Here is an 18,877-nt window from a genome sequence, read left to right as displayed (position 1 = left end):
CTCTGTGCTGGTAGCCCCTGCTTCAGATTCTGTGTGTGTCTCTCTCTGTGCCCCTCCCCTGATCATGCTGTGTCTGTTTCTCAAGAATAAATAAACATTAAAAAAAATTAATAAAAAAATAGTACTGATCAATGGTGAGTGCCTAAGAATCATTTCGTTGCTTTGTTGTTTTTATTTTTTATTTATTTTTTTAATTTTATTTTTTATTTTTTTAAATTTACATCCTAATTAGTTAGCATATAATGAAACAATGATTTCAGGAGTAGATTCCTTAATGCACCTTACCCATTTAGCCCATCCCCCCTCCCACAACCCCTCCAGCAACCCTCAGTTTGTTCTCCATATTTATGAGTCTCTTCTGTTTTGTCCCCCTCCCCGTTTTCATATTATTTTTGTTTCCTTTCCCTTATGTTCATCTGTTTTGTCTCCTAAAGTCCTCATATGAGTGAAGTCTTATGATTTTTGTCTTTCTCTGACTAATTTCACTTAGCATAATACCCTCCAGTTCCATCCACATAGTTGCAAATGGCAAGATTTCATTCTTTTTGATTGCTGAGTAATACTCCATTGTATATATATATACCACATCTTCTTTATCCATTCATCCATCGAGGGACATTTGGGCTCTTTCCATACTTTGGCTATTGTTGATAGTTCTGCTATAAACATGGGGGTGCATGTGTCCCTTCAAAACAGCACACCTGTATCCCGTGGCTAAATGCCTAGTAGTGCAATTGCTGGGTCATAGGGTAGTTTTATTTTTAGTTTTTTGAGGAGCCTCCATACTGTTTTCCAGAGTGGCTGCACCAGCTTGCATTCCCACTAACAACGCAAAAGAGATCCTCTTTCTCCGCATCCTTACCAACATCTGTTGTTGCCTGAATTGTTCATGTTAGCCATTCTGACAGGTGTCAGGTGGTATCTCATTGTGGTTTTGATTTGTATTTCCCTGATGATGAGTGATGTGGAGCATTTTTTCATGTATCAGTTGGCCATCTGGATGTCTTCCTTGGAAAAGTGTCTATTCATGTCTTTTGCCCATTTCTTCACCAGATTATTTGTTTTTTGGGTGTTGAGTTTGATAAGTTCTTAATAGATTTTGGATACTAACCCTTTATCCAATATGTCATTTGCAAATATCTTCTCCCATTCTGTCGGTTGTCTTTTAGTTTTCCTGATTGTTTCCTTTGTTGTGCAGAAGCTTTTTATTTTTATGAGGTCCCAGTAATTCAGTTTTGCTTTTGTTTCCCTTGCCTCTGGAGATGTGTTGAGTAAGAAGTTGCTGCGGCCAAGATCAAAGAGGCTTTTGCCTGCTTTCTCCTCGAGGATTTTGATGGCTTTCTTTCTTACATTGAGGTCTTTCATCCATTTTGAGTTTATTTTTGTGTATGGTGTAAGAAAGTGGTCCAGGTTCATTCTTCTGCATGTCGCTGTCCAGTTTTCCCAGCACCACTTTCTGAAGACACTGTCTTCATTCCATTGGATATTCTTTCCTGCTTTGTCAAAGATTAGTTGGCCATACATTTGTGGGTCCATTTCTGGGTTCTTTGTTGCTTTGTTGTTTTTAAAATAAGATTAAGATACAAACTTTGATAGAAACTTGGAATAAAGAAAGCACACCACTTTAAAAACTCCTGAGGGATTAATCACAAGACTAGTAAAAGATTTTAATACAAATAATCTATTTGTTCATCTCTTCAACCTCTTGCCGAACCCTTCACCCTTCTAACACTAAAAGTTATATGCAAAATTTTGGAATGTAGACTCTCAAAACATATTACCTTACCATGTTATTAAGGACCTATGGTTATGGAATTACTTGCATTTTTTCCAATTGTTTACCATTAAACAGCCTACTGAGAGATTTGTAAACACATAAATCAAAAATCATTTCTATTTTCATTTTAAAGCTTGTTTCTCACACAATAATATCATAAGAAAAGTCTCAGTTAAGTTATATAAAATATCCTGAATTTATCATTTAACACACTTTTATCTGGCCCAAGTGTTGGCCCAGTCCAAGTTAATCTATGTTCCATGGAACATAGTGGTTCAGTTCCAGACCTACCTAAAGTTTTGTCTGAAAGTTTGATCCTCTCTAAAAGCTCAGAGAGATTCAAATCTTGGTTCAGCCTAGAACTGATCTATACTTTCCAGAAATCCTCCAGTGAGAATTTATCTGAGACAAATTAAAATCAGACCAGTCACCAAGGTTTAGATCAGGAGTCAGAATTTTTTATTTTGATGCATTCTACCTCCACTTAAAATAAGTTAAAAAAATTTTTTTGTAAGTAGATGCAAGATGCATCAGACAGTAATACCCACACACTACTTCATTTTTCTCCCACACCCTGACTAGCTGATAGCAGTTGGTTGGAGCCACGTGACTAGCTCTGGTCAGTGTCCTAAGAGGGGAATTGATGTGTGTCACTTCTAGGCTGAGGCAGAAAAAAGTTGATGCCTGATTCTCTACATTTTCTACTGTACATTCTCTACTCTGCCTTTAATGGCCTCATAGGTCCCTAAGTGACTATGTAAAGCAAAACCCACGGTCGACCTGCCTGGAACAGTGTGTAAGTGAGAAGTCAATTTTTGTTGTGTTGAGCCACTGAGATTTGGGGGGTATTTGTTACAACTTAGTTTAGTCTGTCCTAGTTCACAACAGTTTCCTCAATGCAACATGCTCTTTTACTACTCATGCTTTTGCACACACTTGTTCACAACACCTAAAAGGCCTTTGCACCTTATCATCAATCCAACTCCTACCTCTACTCTAAGAACCAGCCCTTATGTCTTATGTCAACACAGGATGGCATATAAAGGAAAGAGTATGGGTTTCGGAATTTGCTAGTCTCAGGTTCAAATGTGGGTTCCATCTCATAAGCTAAGCAAGTTTGGGGAAGTTATTTAACTCTTCACTGCTTGCATTTCCTCATCTGTAAAATGAGAATAATAACTTTACTGGGTTTAGCACCTGGGAAAAAACTCAACAAATAGTAGCTATATTATTATTCCCAGGCCACTACCACCCCAGCTAAATTCAGATGCATTTTCCTCTGGGCTCCATAGTACCTCTCTATTATAATACTTACCATCTTCCACTATGAGGTTTTTTTTAGCATCCATGTCTATATCTCCCACTAATTTGAGGTCACTGGAAGTCAGCGGCATTGACTAATTTTGTTTGCAGTTCTAGACCTACCACCTAGAACACTGTTTGGCAATAGTAGCACTCCACTAATATGTGTTAAATAAATTCCTCTTGATGTGCCCAGCACACTCAATCCTCAATAAACTCTTTATTGATCAGGTGAATAGAGCAATAAACCAATCAACTAATGAACCAATTATTATTTTTTGCCATTTCCCATAAATAAATTAACTTTTTAAAAGAGAAACTATTTTAACCTACTTCCTATAAAACTGATTCCTGCTGCAGCCTCTGCCTCCTTCTCTTGTGGCAGACTGGCTACCTATTCATCACTATTGGTGTTCTCTTCACAGCATACTTCTGGAAAACGTTTATCAGTCTGCTTGCAGCTAGGATGAGCTTCGTGACTAGTTCTCACCAATGGAAAGTAGGCAGAAATGATGGACCTACCTCCAGGCCTAGCCCATAAAATACTGGACTTAGCTTCTCCCTCACTCTTTCAGTCCCTTCAATTGGATGCAGAGGAATCAGTGGAGGATCTCAAGGCCCGAGAAGATACTAGAGCCACAAGATAGGAAATGCTTGGAGCCTGAATCGCCTGAATGACTGTGTAAACATCCACCGACCTGATCCCAAACAATTCATCTTGGACTGTGACACGAATAAGAAATTATTGTGTTCAGCCATTGAATTTGGATTCTTAATCACACTCAAAGCCTTATATTCACCCATCCAAGGGCTGGGATAAAAAGCACTTACACAGCTTGGCCCACCCAAATGGTAAGGGCCTAAAGCAGCAGGTACTCTTGTAGTGCTGACCACGGGGCTTCTCTGTTTCCCACCATTTCCTCCGTGACACAGACCTAACCTGGGACTTGGCCAGTGCTGTCCACGAGGGAACTAAGGAGTTGCAGTTCCTTATGCACATGAGGCTCCCTGTTCTAGTTCTAGTGATGGGCACTGCTACCTAGCCTGAGTTCCGGTGCTTTTTGTAAAGCTTTGTCCTGCTTTTAGAGTTTTTAGTTTTATATTCCAGGAATAGACCTTGCTTTGCTTTTGCTGGGTCCTGCACCAGAGCTATAAACCCTCCTCCAGAGGCCATTCCACACTGATTAACCATGGTAAGCAGGAAAAGCCAGTTTTCTGCCTGTTTGGGATCATGTCTTATCTACCTTCTTTACACCCTGCCTTCCCCAGTCATGCTGGGAAACCGTATTGTACCCTGGTGCCCTAGTTGGCAGACCAAGTATTTAGTTCAACTATGTCCATTTTTCCTGTGTTTCACTGAGGCCCCTTTGAGCTTTGGGGTGTCAGAGCCTTTACTTTCAGTTGGGCCCATGCCTACCTTTCACCCCCTGATATGGCTGGGTCTGGAGCCAGGTGTCCTCTTGACCTTTCTCTCCAGCCTAAAGTAAGGAGTAGGGCCTCACAGAGAAGTTCTGAGACAGTGCAGTTCAGAGGTCATCAAGGTATTTTGCTTTTCTATTGACATTTAAAATTTTAGTGATGCTTTTTGTGACAAACGTGTTTTAATTGTAGAGTATCACAAATACATTAATCGTTTGTATTCATGCCTTGTATTTCTATAAGATATAAATACACTGCATTTTAGTGCATGCTTGGCATGTACACATTATTTTATTGTTCTAAATCAAGCCTACCAGGACCTCAGCTTACCATTTGATGACTCAACATGCAAGCTTACAAAAGTCCCCACCAGTTGTCCTACTGCACATATACAAGCTTTTAAACTGTCTTCCTTCAGGGTGCCTGGGTGGCGCAGTCGGTTGAGCGTCCGACTTCAGCCAGGTCACGATCTCGCGGTCCGTGAGTTCGAGCCCCGCGTCGGGCTCTGGGCTGATGGCTCAGAGCCTGGAGTCTGTTTCCGATTCTGTGTCTCCCTCTCTCTCTGCCCCTCCCCTGTTCATGCTCTGTCTCTCTGTGTCCCAAAAATAAATAAGCGTTGAAAAAAAAAATTAAAAAAAAAAAAATAAACTGTCTTCCTTCTTTAATCTCTTTTGTCCTTCACTCCTTCCTAATATGCTTTGCTTTCCTTAGCCAGCCTGTATCTTTACTGTCCAGCCAAACAGACCTAGTGATTTCTAAACAATGACTTCTATTATTGAGCTTAAGGAAGTTAAAAAATAAATCAAACCTGCTGCTTGTAGGTACAAATTGTCAATTGTCAGTTCTCAGGAAAGTAGCTGCTCGAATAGTCTGTCCTATACTCCTGGCAGCAACAGTGACAATAAAAGCCTCACCCCACAGATGTCCTGGAAACACCCAGTTTCCATCCTGGAAGGGCAGAGCATTGCATTTGCAATCACACTTTACTACCTACCTAAGGATGTTTGCAGACTCCAGTAAAGATAGCTAACATTGAGTGCTAAGTATATGCCAGACATTGATTATCACTCCTATTTTATGGATAAGGAAACAGAGGTTTAGATGCTTTAGGTAACGTGGACAATGTCACAGTGTGTCAATCAGGATGAATTCAGCTGCAAGAAATACACATTTGTGAGGAATGGCTCATATCAGTGCTTCTCAAAATTTAATATGCATAAGAATTATCTGGGATCGGGGCACCTGGGTGGCTCAATCGGTTGAGCGTCTGACTTGGGCTCAGGTCATGATCTCGCTGTCTATGAGTTCGAGCCCCGCGTTGGGCTCTGCGCTGACAGCTCAGAGCCTGGAGCCTGCTTCAGGTTCTGTGTCTCCCTCTCTCTCTGCCCCTCCCCTGCTCGTGCTCTGTCTCTGTAAAAAATAAATAAACATTTAAAAAAATTTTTTAAAGAATTATCTGGGATCTTGTTAAACTAATAATTCTAATTCAGTAGTTTGGGGGTGGGGGTGTTTCTTAATTTTTAATAAGCAATGAAGTGATGCCAGTGCTGGTCTTGCTACCACATTTGAGTAGCAAGTGTTTATCCGCAAGCACATTTACTGTTTACTTAACAAGAGGTTTGGAAGTAGGCAGTTCCAGGATTGATTCAGCAGCTCTATGGTATCCTTCAGAACACAAACTCCTTCCATCCTTCTGATGTGCCATCATAAATAAGCTGATTTTTTCATCTTAAGCCATTTTGTCATGGTCACAGGGTGTCCAACGCCGCACCAAGTGTCACATCTGCATGTGGCTACAAACACAATTAATTTCCTGAGACTGGACATGCTGCCAGCTTCAAAAATGGGGCAAGGAAGACATGGGAGTGGGTGAGAGTGGAAGTGGGGAAATTGCAGTAAAAAATCGGATAGGTAGGCATTATGCAGTGTCTGCTAAGAAATGGTATAACCAGGATGCAAACTCGTCTGTGTCCTAAAGCTATACTACCTTTCATCTGTTTAATTAAGTATAGCTGAAGTGACTTGGAGTCATCTCAGAAGGCAAGCGTAGAATGTGATTGTTCTAAAACATGCTCAATTCTGATGACTTGTACCAGCCAGCCTGAAGAACAAATGTGGTATTGAAAAAAAGGGAGCAGATCTGTTTGGAGCATAGAGGTGAAGAACCAAATAAGCATTGCCTAGTTACAAAGATGCTGCTCAGCAGACAACTATTCTTCTATGGGGCAGAGATTTTCAGATAGATTAGATGCACACATTAAAATATCCCTTAAAAATGATCTATCTTGACTCCATGCTCACCAGAAAACTTTCTGATTTATCATTTGATCTGCTACGTAATCAGAAGAGGGGGTGGTTCCCTGGTGAATCTACACAAGTTACTATTTCTCTGGGAAACAATAACTCACTGGAAATTATTTTGCTCACTGGAAATAAGCATTTGGACAGAGAGAAGAACTCAGAGACACACCCATGTACAAATGTAAACTTATTATGCAATGAAAGTGGAACCACAAATCACTATATGTTTAGGTGATGTTGGGAAAACTGGCTCTCCCATTTGGGAGAAAATTTTTAAACAAAATTTCAAAAAGACAATGAGTATCAGTTTATATCAATTAGACTCCTCTCTCAGGAAGATGGAAAAGGGTGTTCACTGGAGCATTGTTTATGCTGCTGGGGAGTTGAAGGTAATGTGGGTTGCCAATCCTGACAAAGTGAATAGGTTGGAGGCAATGGATTATACATACCATATAAGAATAAGAACAGATCTTCAAAACCTAGTACTTAATGACAAAAGACAGAATGCAATACTATTGATGTGAACTAAAAATACAAGCACATAAAGTAATACACAAGTTGCTAACACATTCAAGTAAAAAAGATACACATAAAATATATTAAAGTATCTATGAGGATAGGGGAATGGGAGTAGAGTATGATGATCAAAAGGAATGGATGGATGGATGGATGGATGGATGGATTGATGGATGGGTGGATGGATATATAAAGAGGGATCAATAATGATAATATGCCAGTCACTGAAGAATGGCATTAACTCAACTTTCTGCACCTAAGATGCCAACAAAAAAATCAGCACATGCAGGCAAGTACATATACAGGCATATATTTATCTATACAGTATACATATATAGACACAAATTTTTAAAAGCTAAAAATGAATACATGGAGATTTCGTTTGTTCATTTGTTTTCTTGTGAAGTCCTGTAGATGTCCTGACAAAAGAAAGTCCCAGGGCCTACGAAGCCGAGTCAGAGCCCAGGCCTGAAGACAGATCCAAGCCAGCTTTCCTGACTAATCCACCTTCCTGGTCCACAACCATCGTGTCTCTTTCGAACTACAACCATAAATCTAAGGGGTTTTAATTAGTAAACTAGAATATCATCTTTCCGTCTAGTTAGAATGTATTCTTCATTCCCTTCAGGAGATTATACATGTTCATTTTTATTTTTACTCAGTTACTATTTCTGTGTCTAAGTTCTTCAGCTAATGGAAAGAGGCAGCCTGTTAATATCTCCTCATTCGTACTAATATATTGTTTTCATATTGTCACGGCTATTACTGCTATAGATAATTTTATAGATAATTTTCTTGGGTATTTTTGGTGCAAAGGTAGATATGTTTTTTTGTGTTTAAGAAATAACTCCTGATATTTAAGAGATATCAGGAAGGCAAAAACATTTAAGGCAAAGACGCTATAAATAGAAAACTAGCTCACTGAATTGTAAACTAGCATTTGGAATGGAAAAAAAAAATGAGCGTGTCCTTAAGTGGAAGAGAATGTTTGCACAGGAGGCTGACTGTTGTTTTAAATTAACCTTGATGCTAGGATTTAACCCTTTGCTCCAGAGGACATTAAATAGGTTAATTTCTAACCAATTGGAACCAAAGGGTTACAGGGGCAAAATTATGAAAATTCTTTCATCATGCTTGAGTTTAGAAATTCTGTGATCTGAGTGCTAAGCAAAATGTCAAGACAAATTCCTTTTGCCCTGGCTTTTTATAAAAGTAAGTTGTAAGATGTATACCAATATATTTAAGGGAAACAGCTGCACAAGCAAAGAGAACTATTAAAATATCTCCTTGATGTAAAAATCCAAATGAATATACATATACTTTCATAATAACCAATGGAGAATTTAGAACAGCTAAAAATGTAAGTGCTTGCATGGTGTGCTTCTTATAGCCCCAGTCTCTCTCTAAAGTAATATTATGACTTTGTAGCTTTATGCTATCTTCTTAAAATGCCATTTATATGCATGCAGGCATAGCCCACTTTTACTTATTGGTGTTCTAGTTTGCCTTTAGGCTAGTCTAGTTGGGAATGAACTCCAGGCTCTTATCTCAGATAAGATGTAGAGCCCAAAGGCAGGATCATAACATTCTAATTGCATGCCCTTTGGACAAAAATCTGTGACCAAAGTCACTGTAGCTCTAGAAATAAAAAGTGGAATCAACCCGATCAAAATGCCAATGTGAGGAAATAATGCAATAAAGCATTAGAGGAAGTATGTTCCCCTACACAAACATAAAGACATAAAGGGAAATATTTGAAATCAGGACTATTAAATTGATAGTGGAAAGATGTGCACCTTTAGGATTTTATTCAAGAACCAAGATTTATTACATTATTTAACCAACTGCTGAAAAAAAAATAATATGCCAGGTACTATCATTTGTCTTGTAGTACTTTCCAATTTGAGAATGAAATTTGAAAAGGGAGGGAAAGGCATAGAAATTATTAGGGGAAGCTAACTCTAGGAAGTAAGTTTGAGAAGGTTCTGCCTTGCGGCTATTCTCCAGGCTTTAGGCAGAGAAAGAGCCACAAATAAGGTGACTGTTTAATTCATCATCCAGATGTTTTGAGAGTGAAAGGGAACACTGTTAGTAAATACACAAGAGCAATAGGTGGAAACCAAGAATGTCCCAGGCAAACTGGATATATGTATACTCTAACTGTAAACATGATATTGCCTCAGAGGCACTAGAAAGATGCTTAGCCAATGTCTGAATTTCCATAATTAGAGCTTTATTCCTTTGACTTATACCAACAAGGGGATTGTCTCAGTTTCCATAAAATTATTTCTGGGAAAAGTAATCACTAAGTCATTTATATTTTAACATAAATAAACTGTTCAGATTCTTCCCAGAGGGCAAGTTTGGAGGGAGAGAAACACCAGTCTGTAGAACTCTGCACTAAATTTGGCTGAGCGAAGAGGGAAAAGAATACTAGATGAAGGGAGCTGGAGAGGTGTAAGGATGCCCCTGGCCAAAAAGACCCAGACTCCATCTGGAGAAATACCTAAGGAAACACAGGTGCCAAGTTTCCTCAGCTCAAGAGATCTATGCTCAGCCAAGCTCAGGGTACACATGTTCCCCCAAAGATCCCATCACTAGCAGGATGTAAAGAATGCTCATGAAGCATCCTGCTCTAAGTAACCCAGCTTAGAAACTCACAGTATAAGCCAGTTTTATAATGTTCAGAGATGGCTTTCCCTTCACCACACAGAACCAGTGAGAGAAAAGTCCCAAGTCAGACCACGTTTTGATGGCCCCTTCCTTACTCCGCACAGAGTGGGAGCATTGGGGAAGGATTGGGTGAAGAACCCTGAGTTAACCCTACAAAGCATCCTTTCTCACAGAAAAGAGTAAGGGATTGTTTTGCATTTCTTGACTCTGAGCAATTTCTATCTCAGATTTAATCACTATTTGTTGTGAATCCTTAGTACTGAAAACAACCACAAAATAAATAAATAAATAAATAAAGTCTCCAGGCTATAATTTGGTGCATTTTTGACCAGTAATTTGCATCAACCCCATCCTTGCTTTTCACAACAACAGGTTATACAAGCAAGGTAATAGCCAGTGACAATTCACTTTTTATGAATATATAAATGAACTGAAGGGCGTCTCTGGAGAAGATTGCAGGTTTTACCTAAAGCTACTTTCAGACATAAGGTCCTGAAATAGAAACTTACAATCTGAACAGAAGTCAAATGGCTCCAGAATGCCTGTACCAAGGTGTTCTTGCCAAAAGTTCTGCTAAGGCAAACGCACCATCCACAAAAAGGCTACGAATCAGAGCCCAGCCTATACTAACCCCGTCAAGATTTGCTGCTTAGAGCAGCTCTATCCAGTAGAACCTTCTGCAATAATGGGAATGTCCTATATCTGTGCTGCCCAACATGGTAGCTATTGGTCACATGTGGGTATTGAACACTTGAAATATAGCCATTACAACTGAAGAACTGAATTTTTAATTTTATTTTCATAATTTAAATTAATTTTATTCAAATTTAATTTTTAAAACTTTTTTTTTACTGTTTATTTATTTTTGAGAGAGAGAGAAAGAGTGTGAGCAGAGAGGTAGGGAGAGAAGGAGACACAGAATCTGAAGCAGGCTCCAGGCTCTCAGAGGTCAGCACAGAGCCCAATGTGGGACTTGAACTCATGAACCACGAGATCATGACCTGAGCCAAAGTCGGATGCTTAACCAACTGAGCCACCCAGGTGTCCCTAAAACATTTTTTTATTTGAGTGGTTGATACACAATGTTACATTAGTTTCAGGTGTACAACATAGTGATTTGACAAGTTTATCCATTAGGCTATGCTTACCACAAGTGTAGCTATCATGTGTCACCATACAATACTATTACAATATTTTGGACTATATTTTGGACTTCTGAAGTTGGCTGTGCCTTTTATTCCCATGTCTTATTCATTCTATAACTGTAAGCCTGTATGTCCCACTCTCCTTCACCCATTTTGCCCATCTCTGTACCACTCTCTCTTCTGGCAACCATCAGTTTATTCTCTGTATTTGCAGTTCTGATTTTGCTTTTGTATGTTTCTTTTTTTTTAATTCCACATATGAGTGAAATCTTGTGGTAGCTGGCTTTCCCAATCTGGCCTATTTCACTTAGTATAGTACCCTCTAGGTCTATCCATGTTGTGACAAATGGCACAATTTCATCCTTCTTATGGCTGTGTAATACTCCATAATATATATATATATATACCACATCTTTCTTATTAATGGACTTCCTCTTGATGAACTCAGGCTGCTTCCATATCTTGCCTGTTGTAAATAACGCTGCAATAAACATAGGGGCGCATGTATCTTTTTGAATTAATGTTTTCACTTTCTTTAGGTAAATACCCAGTACTGGAATTATTGGATCATAGGATATTTCTATTTATAATTGTTTAAGGACTCTTAATTCTATTTTCCACAGTGGCTGCACCAATTTACATTCTCACCAACAATACACAAGGATTCCTTTTTCTCCACATCCTTGCCAACACTTGTTTCTTGTGTTGTTGATGTTAGCCACTCTGACAGCTGTAAGATCTCATTGTGGTTTTGATTTTCATTTCCCTGATGTGAAACTTAATTAATGTAAATTCAAATAGTTACCCGTGGCTAGTGCTACCAACTCAAGTCTAGAAGTTAAACCAGTGTAAAGAAAGCAATTGGGAAGTTACCTTTAACTTCAGCAAAGAACCTAGCAAGGTAATATTTGATGCCCTTATATTTTTAACTGCGTAAAAAACTGCAATTTGGCCCTATTAAGTTCTCTCACTTCTTCACAGAGTCCTTCTAGGTCTTTTCATGATCTGCTCTGCCACCCCTCCCCACCTTCACCCATTACCTTGAGGATCTCCGCTCCCACTTCTCTACCCCTCCCTCACTTGGCTCCAGCTCTAGTGGCCCCCTTGCCGCATTCCTGACCCAGGGCCTTTGCACTTACCGTTTTCTCTGCCCAGACCATTCTTCTCTTAGCTACCTGCATGGGTTACTCCCTCCTCTCTTTCAAATTAATGTTCAAAAATATTATGTTCTCAGTAAGACCTTCCCTGACCACTTTATTAAGAATTGCAATGCTCACCCCAGACACACATCCTCCTTTCTTTCCCCAATTTTGCCTTTTGAGTGTTTACCCTCTTCTAATATACTTCTAACATAATTCACTTACTTTTTATGTCTATCTTCCCCGTTAGAATGTGAGTTCCATGAAGGAAAGGATTTTCATTTGTTTGGTTCACTTCTGTAGTTGGTGGTGTGCTCATAAATTTTTAACAACCACCTCTCTGGAGGATAAGGAATGCCCTGATTTGTAGCATTCGCCAAAATTTGTGGTATAAATATTCCTATCGTGACAAATTTCAAGCTATCAACAAGAAGTTACCAAACATGGAGTTGGGAAGAGATATGTACAATCAGCTCTCATTTCAACACAGCTCCAGCACACCACCAACTTTACAAGTCCCAGCTCCTAAGACACTTCAAAATTCCCAAACAGCATTTCCCACGCTTTGCTCTTGATAACAATCACCTGGGGCTCTTAAAACTTAACCAGGCTAAAGCCTAGATAATCCCCTCCTCTGGGGATTCTGATTAAGAGGATCTGGGATGGCAATGGAGAATTTATATTTTTAAACTAATACCCTAAGTGCTTCTTATCATCAACTTAGCCCAGTCCACATCCATCTTCCAACTCAGGTTAGTCCCTCCAGACCTAAAGAGCAGCCTTGGGCCACAGCAGATGGAGAAACCAGCCTATTATCTAAACAAAGGTAGACAGACTCAGGTGGGAAAACTCCTGAGACCCTTCAGCACACCTGCTTTTCCCTCTTTTCCCAGAGGACATGGAGATGGGGACACACTGAAGACATGTGGAACCTCGCTTAACAATGGTCCTATTTCTCTAATGCAACAAATATAAAATACCACTGAAACAGCAAGATGTGTAGAAGGCTACCTTTCAACAATGATGTTTGAAAAGAAACATTTTCCTTTTGAAAATGTTCACATTCAATTTCTGTATTTATTAAAACTGAGGAGAAATTATATAATAACCAGATCGTGTTCTGTGTCTACAAAAATTCACTAGGTCTTACAATGATGAATGTCTATCACTGGATTATTTATTAATTTGTAAAAAGATAAATATCTTCAACCAAACCTGGGTTCACACTGGGGATTGTATACATAGTAAGACACAGCCTCTGCCCACAGTCTCCTGGGGACACATGCAAGTAAATGGGAAATGCAGAAGGATAGTAGTTTAGGGGAAGGGGGATGGTTTCTGAAAGAAGTGCCATCCGAACTGAGGCCCAGAGGAGTGGTTATTACCCAGAATAAGGCATAGGTGGTGGCAAACAGGTTCCAGAATGCTCAAAGACCAGGAGTGACTAGAACTTTCAGTGAGATCAGGGAAAGGATAAGACTTGAGACTCAGGGAATGAGTTCAGGCCATGTTTTTCACTGTTTAAAACAATGCTTTACTGGCCAGCATTACCTTCATTCCAAAACCAGACAAAGACCCCACTAAAAAGAACAATATCCCTGATGAACACGGATGCAAAAATTCTCAACAAGATACTAGCAAATCAAATACAAGAGTACATTAAATGAATGATTCACCATGATCAAGTGGAATTTATTCCTGGACTAGAGGGGTGGTTCAATATTCACAAATCAATCAATGTGATATATCACATTAATAAAAGAAAGGATAAGAACCATATGAACCTCTCAATAGATGCAGAAAAAACATTTGACAAAATATAGAAGCTATTCTTGATAAAGACTTTCAACTAAGCAGGTACAGATGGAACATACCAAATCATAATAAAGGTCAGATACGAAAGGCCCACAGCTAACATCATCTTCAATGGGGAACAACTAAGAGCTTTTTTTTCTATGGTCAGGAATAAGACAGAGATATCCACTTACACCATTACTATTTAACATAGTACTGGAAATCCTAGCCTCAGCAATCAAACAATAAAAAGAAATAAAAGGCATCCAAATCGGCAAGGAAGAAGTCAAATTTTCACTATTTGCAGATGACATGATACTCTATATAGAAAATCCGAAAGACTCCAACAAAATATTGCAAGAATCAATGCATGAATTCAGCAAGGTCGCAGGATATAAAATCAACATATAGAAATCTGTTGCATTTCTATACACCAATAATGGAGCAGAAAAAGAAATGAGAGAATCAATGGTGATTGCACCAAAAACCATAAGATAGTTAGGAATAAACATAACCAGAGAGGTAAAAGATGTCTACTCTGAAAATTAAAGAAATTGAAGATGACACAAAGAAATGGAAATCTATTGCTCATGGATTGGAAAAACATTATTAAAATGTCTATACTCGCACTGCAGTCTACACATTCAGTGCAATCCCTAACAAAATACCAACAGCATTTTTCACAGAGCTAGAACAAACAATCCTAAAATTTGTATGGAGCCACAAAATACCCTGAATAACCCAAGCAATCCTGATAAAGAAAAACAAAACTGGAGGCATCATGATTCCGGACTTCAAGCTGTATTACAAAGGTGTAGTTATCAAGACAGTATGGTACTGGCACAAAAACAGACACATAGATCAATGGAACAGAATAGAAAACCCAGAAATGGACCCACAACTCATCTGTGACAAAGCAGGAAAGAATATCCAATGGAAAAAAGACAGTCTCTTCAACAAATGGTGTTGGGAAAACTGGACAATGACATGCAGAAGAATGAAACTTGACCACTTTCTTACACCATACATGAAAATAAATCCAAAATGGATTAAAGACCTAAATGTGAGACAGAAAACCATCAAAATCCTAGAGGTGACAACAAGCAGCAACCTCTTTGACCTTGGCAATAGCAACTTCTTACTAGACACATCACTGGAGGCAAAGGAAACAAAAGCAAACATGAACTATTGGGACTTCACCAAGATAAAAAGCTTCTGCACAGCAAGGAAACAATCAACAAAATTGTTGGGAATGGGAGATACTACCAAATGACATATTTGATAAAGGGCTAGTATCCAAAATCCAAAATTTATAAAGAACTTATCAATTCAACACCCTAAAAAACAAATAATCCAGTGAACAAATAGGCAGGAGACATGAATAGACATTTTTCCAAAGAAGACATCCAGATGGCTAACAGACACATGAAAAGATGCTCAACATCACTCATCGTCAGGGAAATACAAATCAAAACCATGACGAGATACTACCTCACACCTGTCAGAATGGCTAAAATTAACAACAGGAAAAAATAGATGTTGGCAAGGATGCAGATAAAGGAGAACTCTTGTGTACTCTTGTTGGGAATAAAAAGTGGTACAGCCATTGTGGAAAACAACAATCCCACTTCTTGGTATACCTGAAGGAAATGAAATCACTCCCATGTTCAGTGCAGCCCTATTCACAATAGCCAAGACATGGAAACAACGTAAGTACCTGTCAATAAATGAATGGATAAAGGAAATGCGTAAGTATATACACATATATACAATGGAACATTTTTCAGCCATAATAAAGAAGAAAATCTTGCCATGGAGAACATGGATAAAACTTGAAGACATTCATGCTAAGTGAAAAAAGTCAGAGAAAGACAAATACTCTATGAATTCAGTTAAACGTGTAATCTAAAAAAGCTGACCTCACAGAAACAGTAGAATGGTGGTTGCCAGGGGCTGGGAAATGGAGGAAATGGGGAGATGAGGGTCAAAGGGTACAACTTCTATTTATAAAATGAATACGTTTGGGGGATCTAATGTACAGCATGGTGACCATAGTTAACAATACTGTATTTTATACGTGAAAGTTGATCAGAGAGTAAATCTTAAATGATCTCACCACACACACACACACACACACACACACACACACACACACACACACAATAACTATAACCTTATCATTGTAATCATTTCACAATATATATGTATTTTGAGCCATCACATTGCAAACCTCAAATCTACACAATGTTATATGTCAATTATATCTCAATAACGCTGAGGGAAAAAAGAAATCAGAATGCAGTTACTCTTGGGAGCAAATGGTCGCTGGAAAGAAACCCAAGAGGGACTTTAGAGGAGTGAGTAATGCTCAGTTTCTGATCATGTTGTGGATACACAGGTGTGTGGAGTTTGTGAATGCTCATCAAGGCGTATACTTACAATATGTGCACTCTGCGTCCTGTATATTATACTTAAATAAAAACTTAAGTTGAAGAATATATAGTGCTCTTTTATCTGTAAATTGTAAAATACTTTTCTCACTCTTCTCTGTTTCCTGTGCTCTTCTCTTTTGTTATTGAATTTTTAACTCATGGCCTTAAGTCTGTATCTCGTGACAGTGGGTCACCAGCCTCTTTTAAATTGATGTCCCCATGTCAGCTGATATGAGTGGCTGGAAATGACCAGCTGTAGTTGCTGACTGGGTCCCACACTAATGCCTAGACTGGCCTGGCAATATCACATGGTCCTATCATTGCGATCTCTGGCATGTACACCTGACACAGAATACCAGGTGTAGGTTAATGAAAAACATGGAAAAGAAGGGGAAAGCTTAATACTGTCAAGGCTTGTTAACAAGAAAATATAATTATATACTTTATATTTTCAGCAGAAAACTCAAGAGGGTTAGCCTGCACATTGTTATGAATGTAACATTCCTGCCAAATCAGATTCATAAAATAATGATTTAAGATGTTAATCTATTTTTATGAATTGTTGTCATAATTGAACTGGAGAAAGCAAAGCACTGGTTTATGACTACAAATTTTCCTTATTAATCTAGCACATAATAGCTCAATCTAGTTTCCTGAATTACACTCTTCGTCAAAAATCCCAAGTCTGTTTTCCCCTGAGTAGCTAATAGTTCATAGATTCATAGAAAAATAGAGCCAGAAAAGTCATGTGGAAAGTACTCTGTCGTATAATGAATGGTGCCTTAGAATCTTACAAATGTCTTTGCACATCAGAAAGATCTGACCGTATTTACTTGCCATAGGTGAAAATTTATTAATTTGGAAACTCCTATAAATAAAACGACTTGGTTTTAGAAGCCCAGAATAGTCTCAACATGCCAATAGATAATATTGTACTGCCCAAGCAAGAAAACCGTCAATTAATTCATCTGAAGCCAGAAAGGGATTTTAGCAGTATGTGATTTCAATCTGTTCTGCCTGGGAAGCTTGGAAACGGGCTAGGCTTTGCCATTCCCCGCAACATCTAAAATCAACTACTGCTCCCCAAAGTCACACTGATTTATAGAAAAGACAGCACCTCTTGTTATGCCTCAACACCAGGGACAATATAACTGTGACTTATAATACATTTTCTTTTAGAAACTTTATTATAAAACACTTGTTCAAAGAATTCACATATATACAGTCTATCTATAATGTTATCTTATGTATCAAGTTATCTTTATTCATTTTTAGTGCAAAATATAACCTAGAAGGAAAAAAATCTATGCTGTTATCAGGAATTCACTTGGTAAATTTAAACTGTTCAGAAAGTGACATAATTTTTAATATATATATGTATATATATACATATATATATTGGGGTTTAATAATCTTATGGCCCAAAAGAATCATGTCAATATTGAATCTGCAACTTAAATTTCTTTCTCCTATAACCAGTGAGGAGACCTTCAGGTTTTCTAAGCCAATTAAAATAACTGCTTTTTTTTTAAATTTTTTAAACATTTATTTATTATTGAGAGACTGAGAGAGACAGAGCATGAGCAGGGGAGGGGCCGAGAGACAGGGAAACACAAAATCCAAAGCAGGCTCCAGGCTCTGAGCTGTCAGCACAGAGCCCAACGCGGGGCTTGAACTCACGGAGTATGAGATCATGACCTGAGCCGAGGTCAGACGCTTAACCGACGGAGCCACGGAGGCTCCCCAAAGAACTGATTTTTTTAAATTAGATCCAAAGACTAGTTTTTGTTTAAGCCTTAGAAGACACTTCCGATGTAACTTAGTTGAACCTAAAAATATTCAAAACCACAACACACATTTCTTAATTACCAAGAAAAGTTCTTAATTAAGCAAATGTTTACTGAGCACCTATATGATACAAATGGGAATCCGATTTACAGATTCTGGGTGCTTCCTACTCCACTATCTTTCCAGAATCCTATCTGGCTTGGGTTTAAATCCCAACCTGCTCCATATCTTGTGGGATATTTCACATGAAAAATTTGACCTCTATACTTCCTTGTCTACATAATGAAAGTAATAAATTGCCTCAAATTAATTAAATTATATAACGCATGCAAAAAAACCCTCAGGTGTAAATGTGAGCTTTCAAATAATAATAGTTTATAAGACATTATTATTAAACTTTGCAATGAGAAAGAATGAAATATGGTCCTTTGTAGCAACATGGATGGAACTGGAGAGTGTTATGCTAAGTGAAACAAGCCATACAGAGAAAGACAGATACCATATGTTTTCACTCTTAGGTGGATCCTGAGAAACTTAACAGAAACCCATGGGAGAGGGGAAGGGAAAAAAAAAAAAAAAAAAAAAAGGAGG

The sequence above is a fragment of the Herpailurus yagouaroundi genome, unplaced genomic scaffold, assembly GCF_014898765.1.
Source record: "Herpailurus yagouaroundi ecotype Mexico unplaced genomic scaffold, PumYag 184, whole genome shotgun sequence".
NCBI lineage: Eukaryota > Metazoa > Chordata > Mammalia > Carnivora > Felidae > Herpailurus > Herpailurus yagouaroundi.
The sequence above is the reverse complement of the archived record's forward strand: the minus strand, read 5'-3'. Positions refer to the sequence as shown.